The 18,235-nt window shown below is 40.4% G+C and overlaps 1 protein-coding gene and 1 pseudogene across 2 annotated transcripts in view; both read left to right on the top strand.

Moving 5' to 3' along the window:
- The window catches only part of NELL1 (neural EGFL like 1), a 1,049,219-nt gene that overhangs the window by 700,965 nt on the left and 330,019 nt on the right, over positions 1-18,235 (top strand). The gene's annotated exons all lie outside the window — the stretch shown is intronic.
- LOC102280885 (isocitrate dehydrogenase [NAD] subunit gamma, mitochondrial-like) lies at positions 3,418-4,557 on the top strand (annotated as a pseudogene).

Here is an 18,235-nt window from a genome sequence, read left to right as displayed (position 1 = left end):
AAATAATCTACAACTAATACCATAGTTTGTAATGAGAAATAGAGTTTTCCCACTAAGATCAAGTCCAAGGCAAGGATGTCTTCTTTTACTACTCCTTTTAAATATTATCCTGGAGTTTCTAGCTAATATATTAGGACAAGAAAAGGAGATTAAAAAATATAGATTGAAAAAGAAAAAATAAAACTGTCTTTGTTTTCAGATGACAAGCTCATCAAGAAACCCTGAAAGAATAAATGAAAAAAAACAAAACCCAAAAAACTCCTGGAACTCATAAGTGATTAGAAAGATTGCAGGTTACTGGGTTAATATACCAAAGTCATTTGTTTTCTTATACACCAGTTTTCACTAAAACTACAATATCATTTACTTTAGCATTTCCAGAAATGAAATATGTTGGTATAAACCTAACAATGTATATATATAAAACCTGTATGAGGAAAACTATGAAACTCTGATGAATGGAATCAAAGAAGTACTAATAAATTGAGAAACATTCCATATTCATGGATAGGCAATATTGTTAAGTTTTCAAGATATCAAATATAGATTCAATGCAAACTTAATTAAAATACCAGGAAGTTATTTTATAAATATTGACAAACTGATTCCAAAGCTTGTATTTAAAGTGCAGACCCAGAACAGCCAGCGCACTATTGAAGAAGAACAAAGCTGGAGGACTGGCAGCCCTCGACTTCAAGACTTCCTATGAAGCTGCACCAGTCATAACACTGTGGTATTGGCAGAAGGACGGATGAATAAGTCAGTGGAAGATAATAGAGAGCCCAGAAACTGACCCATATGAATATTTAACTGATCTTTGGAAAAGGAGCAAATGCAGCATGATGGGTAGTCTTTTCAACAAGTGGTGCTGAAACAATTGGACATTATATATGCAACAAATTAATCTAGACACAGGCTTCAAACCTTTGACAAAAAATTAACATAGAATGGATCATAGCTTTCTACATAAAATGTAATACTACAAAATGCTAGGGAAAGTCTCAGTTCAGTTCAGTTCAGTCGCTCAGTCGTGTCCGACTCTCTGCGACCCCATGAATCGCAGCACGCCAGGCCTCCCTGTCCATCACCAACTCCCAGAGTTCACTCAGACTCACGTCCATTGAGTCAGTAATGCCATCCAGCCATCTCATCCTCTGTCGTCCCCTTCTCCTCCTGCCCCCAATCCCTCCCAGCATCAGAGTCTTTCCCAATGAGTCAACTCTTCGCATGAGGTGGCCAAAGTACTGGAGTTTCAGCTTTAGCATCAGTCCTTCCAAAGAAATCCCAGGGCTGATCTCCTTCAGAATGGACTGGTTGGATCTCCTTGCAGTCCAAGGGACTCTCAAGAATCTTTTCCAACATCACAGTTCAAAAGCATCAATTCTTCGGCGCTCAGCTTTCTTCACAGTCCAACTCTCACATCCATACATGACCACAGGAAAAACCATAGCCTTGACTAGACGGACCTTTGTTGGCAAAGTCATGTCTCTGCTTTTCAATATGCTCTCTAGGTTTGGTCATAACTTTCCTTCCAAGGAGTAAGCGTCTTTTAATTTCATGGCTGCAGTCACCATCTGCAGTGATTTTGGAGCCCCCCAAAATAAAGTCTGACACTGTTTCCACTGTTTGCCCATCTATGGGACCAGATGCCATGATCTTCATTTTCTGAATCTTGAGCTTTAAGCCAACTTTTTTCACTCTCCTCTTTCACTTTCATCAAGAAGCTTTTTAGTTCTTCTTCACTTTCTGCCATAAGGGTGGTATCATCTGCATATCTGAGGTTATTGATATTTCTCCTGGCAATCTTGATTCCAGCTTGTGCTTCTTCCAGCCGAGCATTTCTCATGATGTACTCTTCATATAAGTTAAATAAGCAGGGTGACAGTATACAGCCTTGACGTACTCCTTTTCCTATTTGGAACCAGTCTGTTGTTCCATGTCCAGTTCTAACTGTTGCTTCCTGACCTGCATACAGGTTTCTCAAGAGGCAGATCGGATGGTCTGGTATTCCCATCTCTTTCAGAATTTTCCACAGTTTATTGTGATCCACACAGTCAAAGGCTTTGGCATAGTCAATAAAGCAGAAATAGATGTTTTTCTGGAACTCTCTTGCTTTTTCAATGATCCAGCAGATGTTGGCAATTTGATCTCTGGTTCCTCTAGAATGGCCAAAATCTCGAACACCAAATGCTGGCAATGATGTGAAACAACTGGTATTCTCATTGCTTGTGGGAATGCAAAATGGTACACTCATTTGAAAGACAGTTTAGCAGTTTCTGACAAAACTGATTATACTTTTACCATAGGATTCAGCAGTTCAGCTCCTTGTTATTCACCCAAATGAGCTGAAAACTTATGTCCAAAAAATTCACACATTTAGTTCCTCTTCACTTTCTGCCATAAGAGGGTGGTGTCATCTGCATATTTGAGGTTATTGATATTTCTCAATGGATGTTTATAGTAGCTTTGTCCTACTTGAGAAAAGTTGGGAACAACCAAAATATGCTTCAGTAGATGAATAAACTGTGGTACATCTAGACAATGGCATTTTCAATGCAAAAAAATCCATTATAGAACCATGAAAAAACATGGAGGAAACAATGCATTTTCCTTAGTCAAAGAAGCCAGTCTGAAAAGGCTGCATACCATATGATTCTGATTATATGGCATTCTGGGAAGTGTAAAACCATGGAGACTGGAAAAAGATTGGCGGTTACCAGTGTTTGTGGAGAAGGAGAGATGAAGGAGCAATACAGAATTTTTAGGGCATTGAAATTGTGTATATATAAGCCTACAATGATGATACACGCCATACCTTTGTCTAAATTCAGAATGTACAACATGAAGAGTGAACCCTAACTTAAACAATGGATTTTAGGTGATAGCGATGTGTCAGTGTAGGTTCATCAGTTGTAACACATATGTAAGATCTTTTTTTAAAATTTTACTTATTTTTTTAATCGAAGGATAATTGCTTTATGGAATTTTGTTCTGTCAAACCTCAACATGAATCAGCCATAGGTATAGGAAATCTTTGCATAGGAAATCTTCACATCGGAAATCTGTGTATCTGCCATTCAGTTTTTCTGAACACTTTTATAACCTAAAAGTGTTATAAAATATCAAGTCTATTTTTAAGTGTATCACACAGATACATTGGATGTGCCTAATGAATTATCCAACTCCAAGCTATATTTTCTACTCTATAACATGTCACATCTCCTTGTAACCAGTACTCTCGCTTTCTCGCTGCAGTAAAATGTCTATCAAAAATAGAATACAAAGGAGAAAACTGTGACCTAAGCAAGAATTTTGGGTCTAGAATTCTACCAAAAGAATCCAATTCAAAGCAAGAGGAAAAACGCATGTTTTTACATAAATTAAACTAAATCTCCATTTAAAGATCATGGCACTAAGATGCTGATATCTGTCAGGCACTCTGTGAAGGCCATGTTCCCACCAGCTATTCTAGGCCATTCTTGGGAGATTTTCCTTGGCAATGAGACCTCACTGAGGAGCTTCTCTTTTAAACACAGCGCTCTCCCAGCAGCCATGTATGGCGGATGGCACTCCGTGACTATGATTCCTGGGCACGGCATCGGGCTTGAACTGCATGTCAAGAATGTGTTCGGACACGCATGTGTGCCGTGGACTTTGAGGAAGTGAAGATTACTCCACCTCTAGTGACGATGTTTACAGTGCCATCGTGGCAATCCGTTGAAACCACACGGCCTTGAAGAGCAGCTTTGAAACTGACCACAGCCTGCCACCATCTCACAAATCCCGACACAGTGTGTTTCGCAGGATCTCTGTGCCAATGTCGTCCAGTTTGAGAGTCAGCCACGGGTGGAAACCAGACACAAGAACATAGACATCTTAGTTGTTCGGGACAACACAGAGGGTGAATACAGCAACCTGGAGGATGAGAGCATGAACAGAGTGGTAGAAAGCCTAAGGACCGTTACTAAGGCCAAGTGTTTGCGCCTTGCTGAATATGCTTTCCAGCTGGCTCATCGGATGGGGTGCAAGAAAGTGACAGCCACGTACAAGGCCAACATCATGAGACTGGGAGATTGTCTCTTCATCCAGTGCTGTAGGGAGGTGGCATCCCACTATCCCCAGCTCTTCTTTGAGGGCATGATTGTGGGTAACACCCCCATGCAGCTGGTATCCGGGCCCCAGCAGTTTGATGTCATGGTGATGTCCAGTCTCTACGGCAACATTGTCAATAATGTCTGCACAGGGTTGGTTGGGGGAGCAGGCCTTGTGCCTGCTGCCAGCTATGGGCACATATATGCAGTGTCTGAAACAGCTGCGAGGCAGTCGGGCAAGACTATAGCCGGTAATGTGGCTAACTCTACTGCCACGCTGCTGGCACATTGCATTAGGCTGGATTACCTCAAGCTCCATTTCTATGCCACCTCCATTCGTACTGCAATCTTGGCATCCATGGAGAACAAGGACATCCAAACTCCAGACATTGGAGGCCAGGGTACCACATTGGATGCCATTCAAAATATCATAGGATCATGTCAGTGTTGCCAGTTAAATAGTTAGTGCCTTGGAGGCTGACCTGTCCTCTAAATTCCTTCCTGTCCCACACTTTACATTTCCTTTGCCTTACCTTACTCTCCCCAGTCACAAAGCCCAGCCAGCTTGGCGGATGTGGACTCTTCAATAAACTAGTTTCTATTCTAGCTCAGAAGAGGTAGGGGGAGAGAATCAAGTCTGAGTGTTTGTTTGTTTGCTTGTTTTGTTTCTTTTTAATACCAGAAACATTGATTGTTTAAATTAGCCATACCTATTGGCTGTATATGTAGTGAGGAATTATCCTCTATTTTAATCTGCAATTCACACTTCTCTATGAGATGATACAGTGAATAGATCAGAGTTGTTTATAGAGTCCTGGACTTTTCCAGAATCTGGCACACTGATTTTCTCTTATCTGCTGCTGCTGCTGCTGCTGTCACGTCAGTCGTGTCCGACTCTGTGTGACCCCATAGACAACGGCCCACCAGGCTCCCATCCCTGGGATTCTCCAGGCAAGCATACTGGAATGGGTTGCCATTTCCTTCTCCAGTGCAGGAAAGTGAAAAGTGAAAGTGAAGTCGCTCAGTCGTGTCCGACTTCTTGCGACCCCATGGACTGTAGCCCACCAGGCTCCTCCATCCATGGGATTTCCCAGGCAAGAGTACTGGAGTTGGGTGCCATTACCTTCTCCATTCTCTTATCTAGGTCATTAAAATTCTGCATACCAACCTGCAGATGAGTCTGGCTTCTCTCTAGAGGTTGTTAATGAGTTAATTACTGCAATAAAAGTTGCCTATAAAATATATGTTGTCATTTTAATAATAAATAAGGTACTGTAAAGCTAGGCAGTGCAGAATGCCTCCACTCCCTCCTAGATTTCCCATCTTTTCTCCTCCTGGTCTTGTTTATGTGAGAAAAGGGAGTTTTTGCTGGTGTAATTTTTCACACATGGACATCTCTGAGCACCGCAGGTCTCCTGCAAAGGGGCCTCTTGAATTCCTTCTTTGAGCCTCCAAGCTCAAGAGTCTAGACATTAAATTCCCAGTTAATGGGCACTGGGACCATGACTCTCTACTATACAAACAGAACCACGTACTGTATTCTCCATGCACACTGCCTTACAGTCTTCCATGCTTTACTTCCTGTTAATCTCTCTTTCAAAGAATGTACATAAGAAAATGAAAAACACTGAGCTCATTTAAGTGTTCCCTGTCATCTTATTATATTTTATTTTATTTATAATAATTTTAAGGGCATAGGTGGGAGAAACACAAAAATGATCATTTGATTAGTGCTGGGAAATATTTATTACTCAAGTGAGAAATAAAAGCAACAGTTATAAAAATTTACAGTAGTTTTATCAGCAGGAATAGATTGCTGTTAGAAGTGAGATTGAGAAAAATGGTAAATCCTTAATAATATTTTGAAAACCTCTGTATCTCAGCTATGGCTCTTGGATCCTGTCATGGTTCATGGAGCACAAGTTAAAGACATTGGACTGAGAGCTGAAAAAGTCTTAGTTTCCAAGAGGCTCTGACTTATCATATTACCTTGATATCACCTATCCTTGTTATGTATAAAGTCAGGGCTCAAAATGTGGAAAATCAAACAGTAGTTTGAGAGGATTTAATCTGAGGAGGAAATGACTACCTTTAACCCTACCTAGAAGTCTTTGTTGAAGAACAAAGCAAGCAGGAATAAGTCAATTATAAAATAATCATGGTATTCCTTTATTGGACACTAGAAATATTATTGGCCAGTGCTGCCACTTGTCCACATGATGCCTTCCTCTGCACAGATGTACACTTGAAATCAGAGGCATGGTTTGATGAGTGGAAAAGGGATGGATTTGGGGGTGAAGGCTCCCTGCCTCCAATGCTAAGTGAATCCATACTACCTTAACTCACTCTGTTCCCTGTTCTCTCACGGTTGTGAAAATTTATTCACAACCAGTCCAACTGCAGACAGTAACCCAGATATTGGATTTTATTTGACAATGGGAGTTTATGCTGATAGGTGCATTTGAACTGAAAGTTTCCTTTTCTGTTAAAGATGATTGTTTCCAAAATCTCCCCACCGTTTTGGACCAGACTGCTATTAGTATACCATAGTGGAATTTTCCCATTATCAATTTGAGATTTTCTTTCCACTGAGCTATGAACATCTTTAAGGCATGTACTATGTATTCTTTTTCCTGTCTTCTGTGTCCCCTAGTGTAATGACATATATATAAAATAAGTAATATATGTTTATTGGATCAACAAAAATGAATGATATGGTTGATACTACCTAATATTTCTTATATGTAAAGTGAAATAATAACTGTGCCCACTTCATAGACTTGTTGGGAAAATAGAGCAAGAAAATACACATAAAGCTGGCAGCACTCTGCCTGTCCAATGGAAAGTGCTTGATGTAGTTTACAAATTATTACATTCATTAATATCCATTATATAACAGTCTAAAAGCTACTTCAGAGGAAAACTGGGAAAATGATATTCATTCATTACTATCTTTGGAACTTACTGGACAAGTTGCTTTATTTATTATAATGGGTTTGTAACTGAACTGATTTTCATGGAGAAGGAAATGGCAACCCACTCCAATATTCTTGCCTGGAAAATGCTATGGACAGAGGAGCCTTGTGGGCTGTAGTCCTTGTGGTCACAAAAAGTTGGACACGACTCAGTGACTAAGCAGCAACAACAACTGACTTTCAACTAGAGTCACAACCCATATCAGCTTATTTATCAAGACCCCTTGTCTCCTTTATTTCTTGAATCCAACCGTCTCTCTTCTTTCTCACTGACACCTCATTTCTCACTAGCTTTTCTCATCTTTGGGAACTTCCCAGTCTCTGTTCCTTCTCTGCTTTGTGTCTTGCTTATAGTTTAGCCCCCACAAATCTATTTTGACAGCGCACTCCACCTGAACTTTCTAAAAGGGAAATAGAATCATGTCACTTCCCTACTTAACACTTCACATTCAACCTGTTTCCTTTGGCCTTGAGACAAAGTCAACTGAGCACAGCATGAAGGACCTTTCGTGATGTGATCTCTGCTTCCTTCTCCAGGCTCACCATTTCTACTCCCTCTCCCATCCCAGTAATAATACAGTGTAGCTGCTGCTGCTAAGTCTCTTCGGTCATGTCTGACTCTGTGCGACCCCATAGACTGTAGCCCACCAGGCTCCTCCATCCATGGGATTTTCCCGGCAAGAGAACTGGAGTGGGGTGCCATCACCTTCTCCAATACAGTGTAGCGCAAGAGTGCAAACAGAGCTCATTGTCAAAGAGCCGTGCAGCCTTTCTAGTTCAGGCCCTTGTATGTGGTCTTGGTTCTTCACCCCTTCGGGAGATGATCTACTTGCCATTGCGCTCATGCTCAGTTGTGTCCGACTCTTTGCGACCCCATGGACTGTAGTCCACCAGGCTCCTCTGTCCATGGGATTATCCTGGCAAGAATATTGGAGTGGGTTGCCATTTCCTCCTCCATGGGATATTCCTGACCCAGGGGTCAAACTGTGTCTCCTGCCTTGACAGGTGGATTCCTCACCACTGAGCCATTTGGGAAGCCTGTCTCCTAGTATAATGTATAGGAAAGTAATGTTTTTTGAACACTTAATCTATCTTAGGTACCGTCCTAAATCGTTTACATACATTAATTTATTTAATCCTCACATGAGCCAATTACATTGCCAAAGAACCTGAAGCTTAAAAGAGGTAACTAATCTGTTCGAGGTCAATCAGAATGTAAATAGTGGAACCAGAGTTAAAATCAAGCCAGTGATGCCAGCAGAGTCTAAACCACTATTACTAAATTGCTTCCCCCAATTTTAGGTGATCTAGATAGCCCAGGATGAAAAAAATGAAAATAACCAGATAATCAGGGTAATAGTACTTGAATCAAGCATCAGATATTGAATGAACATGGTCAATGAAGTACTCAAAAAAATTTGTAGTAATAACAGATAACAATAGACAATATGTGGAAAAGAAATGATATGTTGTTGAAATGAGAGAATAACTAAAATAATGATAGGAAGTGGAAAAGAAATGTTGAATCTTGCCAAGAGGAGACTTTTGAAGAGATGTATCCAGTTTCTGGATCATTGTAGAGGTTGTAAGAAAGTGACAGTATTCCTGGGGCTCGGCTGGGAGTACGCAAAATGACTGTGGGAAGCTGATTACAGAGCTTGAAATTTTTGAATGGGAAAACTGGGTCCTTGAAGTTTCCCTGACAACTTGCATAAACTGGGGACTCAGTGTGGAGACGTCTTCACCTCAGAATGAATTTGCTTCTGCTGACATGGGAAGCTACATATATTGCATTTGTGATTGCTCCAAGAAATACAAGGGAAGAGAAAGGAGACATAGTGAAAGTGAAAAATAAAATGACTCAACCTCACAAAGCAACTGAAAAATTGAAATAGCTTGTTACAATTTTGTAAATGCTTGAAAACCAAATCAGCCTGGGTGAAAACAGCATCTACCAAGGAAGACACTAGTCTGGGCTCTAATCCGCTGACGCATCTGTTTTGCTAGAGTTATTTAGTTTATGCCAGATAGATGTAAATGAATAAATGTTGCTGCAAAGGAGAAAGGAAACACTATATATGTTCAAATACAAGGTATTTTTCCCCCCTCTTTAATCCCTCAGAAGAAAGGGATTTTCTTAAATTCAAATGTTTATCATGTTCTTATATTACCAGGTATTCTATCAGTTCTTTCATTTTGAATGATAAAGTATTTGGAGGAGGGAAAAAAGTGGCGTTAGTTATGCCAGTTTGGGATTTTTATAGGAATTATCTGGAGAATAAATTTTAAAAAGAGGCAAAAAAAAAAAAAATCCTCAGCAAGAGATGAGTCATTATTCCTGGAAGCATGTTGTGATACTTGAAAGTATTGAATGTCATTATATATGTGCCATTAAAAAATCACTTAATAACAAATTACAGTTTTTTTGTCACCTTGTAGAGATCACAAATATTTACCTATCAGACAAATGGGGAAATAATCCTAATATTATGCAATTGGACTCTTGTCACTTTGCTTAAAATATCCAAAGAAAGCATCAAGTACAAATTCATAAAAGTGCTTTATCTCAGACAACTTAGATAGATGGGAAGATGATAGTTTTGGAAAACTTTAGAGAATTTGAAAAATGCCTCTGGGATGGGGAGAAACCTTGATGTCAAAATTCATGGGAAGAGATTCAATGAAATTATTTCAAGATGTCGTGGTAAAGGAAAAAGTGATATTTTTAAATTAATCTATTATTTAATATTACCTATTAAATAATGTATTTAATACAACTATGCATAACTAGATCCATAAATCAAATATTATGGGTAGATAATTGTCTATTTAAGATGTCCTGCAAAATTATTCAGCTTTGCCCAGAATATTCATTTTCCTTTTTTTTTTTTTAGATCTTATCATTTATAAAAAGAGACTGTTTCTCCTTATATTTGGGGTTGTCTCCTATTTAGGCAGGCTTCCGTGGTAGCTCAGTTGGTAAAGAATCTGCTGGCAGTGCAGGAGACCCAGGTTCAATCCTTGGGTTGGGAAGATCCCGTGGAGAAGGAAGTGGCACCCCACTCCAGTATTCTTGCCTGGGAAACCCCATGGACAAAGGAGACTGGTGGGCTACAGTCCATGGGGTCACAAAGAATTGGACACGGCTTGGCAACTAAACTACCACCACCTAGTTAGGCATTTACATCATCTCATAAATGGAACGTGGAAAATGGGAAAAAGGAAAGAAAATAGATATTGAAGTTATTGTGCAAAAATGTATAATAGCAAAGGAAGAAGTCAAGATTTCTAGATGTATAAGTAGTATTGTGGAAAGAAATACACATGAATTTCAAATGAAATTATACTAAACTCTTTAAGACTGTGGCCAGAGTACATGTAGGGTACTTCATCTAGTTTTGATTTTTCAAACTGATAAAAGATGTAATTTCTGTGAAAAACTATGGTGTCAAAAATCAACCATATGCCAGATACCAGAAAAATATGTTGGAAAGCCTGATTTATAAAGAATGTGTTTACTCTGGGGTAAGATACGTCTCAGGGATTGATCCTTTTCAAGGTATTCATGTTGTGATAGAATTAGGTTATTTGGGTGCCAATTTTATTCTTGCCACTGGCAAGATATACTTGTGTGCACAGTCACTTCGTCCGTCTGTTCTTTTCCTTATTCACTTGTTCCTCAGTGGTGTTTGTCCTCCACTGAACACTTGCTTTGAGCTGGGAGCTTTGCAAACCCTGAGGGTGCAGCTTGCCAATCAGTGTCCTTTATCTTTAGGATCTCGAGGGGCAGAGGGAATCAAGAGTCATCCAGGACTCATAGGCTTACCTCATTTTGTCATATATTGCTTTATTGTGTTTTTAACAAACTGAAGAGTTGGCAGCACCGCATCGAGCAAGTCTATTGACACCCTTCTTCCAACAGCGTTTTCTTACTTCACGTCTCTGGATCATGTTTTTGGTAACATTTTTACAGTATTTCAGTGATCAACGATCTTTGATGTTATGATTGCAAAATGATTATGACTCACTGAATGCTCAGGTGATGGTTAGCATTTTTTAGCAATAAAGCATTCTTTAATCAAGATATATACCTTGTGTTTTTAGACATAATGCTATGGTGCACTTCATAAACTACTGCATGGTGGAAACATAACTCTTGTATGCACTGGGAAACCAAAGCATCTGTGTGACTTGCCTCATGGAAAGTTTTGCTTTATTGTGGTGGTTTGGAAGCAGACTTCTGATATTTCTGAGGTATGCCTATATACTAGAGTGTGATGAGTGTGGTCATAGAGAGATATGCAAGGTGCTATGAGAGCACATAAGAGGGGAAATCAGACAGTTCCCTCTAGGGGAAATTGTGTCTCCAGAAGGGGAGAGAAGGGAGAGAGCAAAAAGAAGAAAGGCAAAGTAGGAGACAGAAGGGGAGGGCCCTATGAGAGCTACCATCACAAGCCACTTACCTGCCCATTACCTGATACTCACAGCTTTTACTCAACTCTCATCATTTCTTATTTTGCCTATAATTATTGTTGAACTCATTTTACCTATACAACCTTGCCCTGATGATGTTTATCTATAAGGAGGGATTTTCAAGATTTAAGGACAGCACCTGATTTTTCTATGAAGTGGTTTTTTGGGGGGGACAAACTCTTTACATTGATTAATGAGCCTGATTAGACACCTCATCGTAGTTGACTCTGTGATTGCCAAGATTTTTTATTTTTGTTAAGCTACTTTTTAGCCCAATTGCTGCTCTTCAAAGCCTTCCTGTTCTGTGTTCCCCTCCGCCAGGCTCTCTGAGAGCACGGTTCATCACTGTGTCCTTTCCAGCACCCTTCTTGTTCCCTTCATCTCTCTCCCATGCCTCCGTGATAGTGAACAGGATCTCTGGAAACACATCATCTTTTCTTCCTTGGTAATCAGCTCCAGAGGGAACTCCCTGCTCTAATACCATCTTGATTCCTCCTTCTGGAAATAACCTTGGAATTCATTTGACATTAATGTGTCATGCTCCTCCATCTTCTTTGATTCTATTGCCAATGGTATCATCTCCTCCCCTCTTGGCCCTGAAGCTGCCCATAGGCTTATCTCTGCCTGACATCAGTCGTAATGTACCTCTTCTGTCTCACAGTAGCAAAGGCATGCTCATGGCTTGAAAAGTCACCACACTCCTCTGGTTCAGGTAAATAAACAAATCGCCACCACAGCATTCCGAATGAGAATTACCTTATCACCCTTCCACCTGATACTTTCATCTTCTTTTTCTGAGAAATCACTTTTCTACAAAAGAGACTGTCAAACTCTTGATCTTCTCCAGCGAGTCTATTCCCTGACCATTTAGAGCACTCCAGAAATGGGCAACTGAGGCTCTAGTGTTACTTGACCATGGTTATTGTTTTTATCCATATTGACAGATGCTTTTTATAGACTCTGGCTGAATTTCATTGGAAAAGAACTTAAAATGCACAGGAGGAGGAAAGTACTTCTCTCCCAGGATCCCTGCTGAGCTGATACCAGTCTATGGGAAGTCATCTATTTAAACAGAAATAAACATGCCTTGGGATGCCAGCAGCCTATTTCAGCTTTATTAAGCTATTTTCAGCTTTATTAAGAAATCTGTGTTTAATTTTTCCAAACATCTTCAGTTTTGTTCATTTAGCTTTTCTCTATGTGTGGATCAATTAGAACCCTTGATGAGAATGCAGACTTGGCATTCTGCTCCTTATAGAAACATAATGTGTTTGGAGAAGAGTGAAGAGTCTGGAAGACTTCTGAGGGCTTAGTCAGAAACTTGTTCCTAACTGGCTTTTTGTGTGGAAAAGTATTCCTGGTTAGATGTTGCCTGTGAGATGGTCCTGGGAGGTTTCTCTGTTGGGCATTTGTTTCCGTTTAAAAAGTTCCTCAGACCCATATAAATTGGTCACCTTTATAAATTATACACTGTTCTAGGCCAGGGTCAGGAGTGTGTGTGTGTGTGTGTGTGTGTGTGTATAAGAGAAAGAGAGAGAGAGTAAATATTGAAAATTTTGTGGGCCACATGGTCTTTGTTGCAACTATTTAATGCTGTCTTTTTAAAGCAGTGGGAGGGACTTCCCTGGTGGTCTAGCAGCTAAGACTTCAGGCTCCCAATGTAAGGGGCCCAGGTTCAATCCCTCGTCAGGGAACTGGATCCCATATGCCACAACTAACGATTCTGCATGTCACAATTAAGACCTGATGCAACCAAATAGATAAATTTAAAGTAAAGCAATGGAGGCTACAGACAATAAATGTGGCTGTGTTCTAGTAAGACTTTAATTATGGACACTATAAGTTAAACTTCATATACTTTCCACATGTCTTATAATACTGTTTTTCTTTTGAAATTTGTCAGCCATTAGCAAATGTAAAAGCCATTATTTGTCATTGTGCCATATTAGGTAAATCTATGGGCCTGGAGTAACAGGCAAATTTGCCTTGGAATACGGAATGAAGCAGGGCAAAGACTAATAGAGTTTTGCCAAGAAAATGCACTGGTCATAGCAAACACCCTCTTCCAACAACACAAGAGAAGACTCTACACATGGACATCACCAGATGTCAACACCAAAATCAGATTGATTATATTCTTTGCAGCCAAAGATGGAGAAGCTCTATACAGTCAACAAAAACAAGACCAGGAGCTGACTGTGGCTCAGACCATGAACTCCTTATTACCAAATTCAGACTGAAATTGAGGAAAGTAAGGAAAACCACTAGACCCTTCAGGTATGACCTAAATCAAATCCCTTATGATTATACAGAGAAAGTGAGAAATAGAGTTAAGGGCCTAGATCTGATAGATAGAGTGCCTGATGAACTATGGAATGAGGTTCATGACACTGTACAGGAGACAGGGATCAAGACCATTCCCATGGAAAAGAAATGCAAAAAAGCAAAATGGCTGTCTGGGGAGGCCTTACAAATACCTGTGAAAAGAAGAGAAGCAAAAAGCAAAGGAGAAAAGGAAAGATATAAGCATCTGAATGTAGAGTTCCAAAGAAGAGTAAGAAGAGATAAGAAACCCTTCCTCAGTGATCAATGCAATGAAACAGAGGAAAACAACAGAATGGGAAAGACTAGAGATCTCTTCAAGAAGATTAGAGATACCAAGGGAACATTTCATGCAAAGATGGGCTTGGTAAAGGACAGAAATGGTATGGACCTAACACAAGCAGAAGATATTAAGAAGAGATGGCAAGAATACACAGAAGAACTGTACAAAAAAGATGTTCATGACCCAGATACTCACGATGATGTGATCACTGACCTAGAGCCAGACATCCTGGAATGTGAAGTCAAGTGGGCCTTAGAAGGCATCACTATGAACAAAGCTAGTGGAGGTGATGGAATTCCAGTTGAGCTATTCCAAATCCTGAAAGATGATGCTGTGAAAGTACTGTACTCAATATGCCAGCAAATTTGGAAAACTCAGCAGTGGCCACAGGACTGGAAAAGGTCAGTTGTCATTCCAATCCCAAAGAAAGGCAATGCCAAAGAATGCTCAAAGTACCGTACAATTGCACTCATCTCACACGCTAGTAAAGTAATGCTCAAAATTCTCCAAGCCAGGCTTCAGCAATACGTGAACCGTGAACTTCCTGATGTTCAAGCTGGTTTTAGAAAAGGCAGAGGAACCAGAGATCAAATTGCCAACATCTGCTGGATCATGGAAAAAGCAAGAGAGTTCCAGAAAAACATCTATTTCTGCTTTATTGACTATGCCAAAGCCTTTGACTGTGTGGATCACAATAAACTGTGGAAAATTCTGAAAGAGATGGGAATACCAGACCCCCTGACCTGCCTCTTGAGAAAATTGTATGCAGGTCAGGAAGCAACAGTTAGAACTGGACATGGAACAACAGACTGGTTCCAAATAGGAAAAGGAGTACGTCAAGGCTGTATATTGTCAACCTGCTTATTTAACTTATATGCAGAGTACATCATGAGAAACCCTGGACTGGAAGAAACACAAGCTGGAATCAAGATTGCTGGAAGAAATATCAATCACCTCAGATATGCAGATGACACCACCCTTATGGCAGAAAGTGAGGAGGAACTCAAAAGCCTCTTGATGAAAGTGAAAGTGGAGAGTGAAAAAGTTGGCTTAAAGCTCAGCATTCAGAAAACGAAGATCATGACATCCGATCCCATCACTTCATGGGAAATAGATGGGGAAACTGTGGAAACAGTGTCAGACTTTATTTTTCTGGGCTCCAAAATCACTGCAGATGGTGACTGGAGCCATGAAATTAAAAGACGCTTACTCCTTGGAAGGAAAGTTATGATCAACCTAGATAGCATATTCAAAAGCAGAGACATGACTTTGCCAACAAAGGTTCGTCTAGTCAAGGTTATGGTTTTTCCTGTGGTCATGTATGGATGTGAGAGTTGGACTGTGAAGAAAGCTGAGCGCCGAAGAATTGATGCTTTTGAACTGTGGTTTTGGAGAAGACTCTTGAGAGTCCCTTGGACTGCAAGGAGATTCAACCAGTCCATTCTAAAGATCATCAGCCCTGGATGTTGTTTGGAAGGAATGATGCTGAAGCTGAAACTCCAGTACTTTGGCCACCTCATGCGAAGCGTTGACTCATTGGAAAGACTCTGATGCCGGGAGGAATTGGGGGCAGGAGGAAAAGGGGACGACAGAGGATGAGATGGCTGGATGGCATCACCGACTAGACGGATGTGAGTCTGAGTGAACTCTGGGAGTTGGTGATGGACAGGAAGGCCTGGCGTGCTACGATTCATGGGGTCGCAAAGAGTCGGACACAACTGAGTGACTGAACTGAACTGACCTGATGGGCCATATTCTATGAATCCCCACTCTAGGCAAAGTGGCTGAAATAATGAACAGGCAGAAGCTCTGATGCCATAGGGCTTTCATTTGCCATAAGGGAAAATAGACAGTGAATGTCCAAACACACAAATTATGGAAATTATGTCAAGTTCTAAGGGAGGAGGAAAGAAAACAAAACTGGGGTATCGTAACAGAGAGCAACTGGTGGCCCAAGGACTGGTGGATTGCCTGAGCTAATCAGGGAAGGCTTCTCTGAGGTGGCATCTGAGCTGATCTCTGAATGATACCTGGAGAAACATGTGAACATCTGGGGCAAGTGTCAGGAACAGGGAAGGGAAATCACTGAGTCAGGGAGAGCCTTGGGTTATTGAAAGAGCAAGGCAACTGGTCTCACTGGAGATGAAATTGCAGAAGGGAAAGAGGAGGGCCAGATGAAGGGCTTTTGGATTCATTCAGGTTTCAGTTTTGGACCACGTATGTGTGTAGCTTATATGTGTTCAGTCGTTCAGTCATGTCTGACTCTTTGTGGCCCTTTGGATGTAGCCTTCCCAGCTCCTCTGTCCATGACATTGTTTTAGGCAAGAATACTGGAGTAGGTTGCCATGTCCTCCTCCAGAGGATCTTCCCGACCCAGGGATCAAACCTACATCTCCTGTGTCTCCTGCATCGCAGGCAGATTCTTTACCTGCTGAGCTACTGGGGAAGCCCTTAAGTAGGTTTAAAGTTGGAGAGTGATAGGAAATGGTTTGGAATTTGGACAGGTCACTTTGACTGGTGGTAGGATGAGAAACTGTGTGGGGGAATGAGAGTGGAGGCCAGGTGGTCAGGAAGTGTGGTTAGGAGGCTTGTCCAAAGTTGTCATTTTCATTTACATTCCTAACAGTGTTCCTAATGTATGAATCTGGTGGAGGTTGAGGAGAGAGTGAGAAAAAGTGATAAAATATACAGCTCAGTTTGAATTGCCAGATGAAATTTGCATCAACTATCAAGAAATTAGGTCCATGTTATTTCTATCTCTGGAGAAGGATATTTCTATCTCAGCAATTTTCACAATGACAGCTATTTTGAAGGTACTCACTAGGTGTGGCATTATTTTATTTAATCCTCACAGCAGTTCTGTAAGGTCAGTGTCTTTATGTGCTGTCTAGATGAAGAAACTAAGATTGTAATAAACTCTGCAATGAGGCAATAGGTTTCAAAACTAGGTGGCAGAGGGAGCCTAGGACCCTTGCTTTTTCTGTTTAAGCATCTGACTTATATGCATGTGATCTTTTCCTTTATGTTTATTATCTATTACTCTGCATCAAGCAACCTAAGTGTTGTGGCTTAAAATAACAATGATATATTGGGTCTCGAGAATTGGGGGTGGGCTGGGCTCAGTGAGTGGTTCTTTTGCTCCTTGTGTTGTTGGCTTGGGTTTGTGTATGAGGCTTCGATCAGGTGGTCACTCATCCAGGGCCTGGAACAATCAAGATAATCTCATCCTCATGGTTGCCAGTTGATGCTAGTTGGCTGAATTGTCTCTGTTCTCTTCCATGTGACATCTCAGCCATCATTAGGTTTGCCAGACTTTCTTACTGCATGATTGATGGGCTCCAAGATGGAATATTTCAGAAAGAAAAGCCAGCCCCAATAGTGTAAGTGCTAATCAAGTTCTGCTTGTGTGATGCTTGGTGATGGCATTACCTCACAGTAAGTCAAACAGCCAAATCCAAAATTAAAGTAAAAAGAGATTCTACATGGGAGATGGGTTCATTAGGATCCACCAATATAAATAACATTGTGATTCTACCTTCTGCCTTTGTACAGAAATACATTGGAGATTACTCATCTCAGGAGCTAAGGATAAGCTAAGGCACCAGATATGTTTTGATCCATGTGTTGACTAGTCATTTATTGTTCCTACTATGAATAAAGCTAGGAACAGTGTGCTAGGAAACATGAATAAAGGAAAACTGTTTCTTTCTTCAGGGTGATTAGAGTATAGAAGAAAAACAAAAGTATCATGCTGTAAAGATGAGTACCTAAAAAACACATATGTGTTTTTATGGAGGAATATATACCTTAAGACATATTTCAAACTGATCTTATTGGAGGCCTGGATAATTTTCAGAAAGATGTTCTTTTTTCAAAAGATGTTCTTGTTATAAAAATATACCTTTCTCCTTTTGATGAGATTTTTTTATATCATGGAAGAAATTGAAGCATTTATTCTTCCAAAAAATGAGGGCATTGTGAAAGCCAATTTTTGTCAAAGATGAACTAATGTCTAGGTCAATTCACTATTTTAAGAATGAGGATTTCATCTGATACCATGACCTCCAGCTTTGTTTGATCTCAGAAACCTT

Source organism: Bos mutus, chromosome 29 (genome assembly GCF_027580195.1).
Source record: "Bos mutus isolate GX-2022 chromosome 29, NWIPB_WYAK_1.1, whole genome shotgun sequence".
Lineage (NCBI taxonomy): Eukaryota > Metazoa > Chordata > Mammalia > Artiodactyla > Bovidae > Bos > Bos mutus.
Note: the sequence above shows the minus strand (reverse complement) of the source record. Positions and strands in the feature narration are given on the sequence as shown.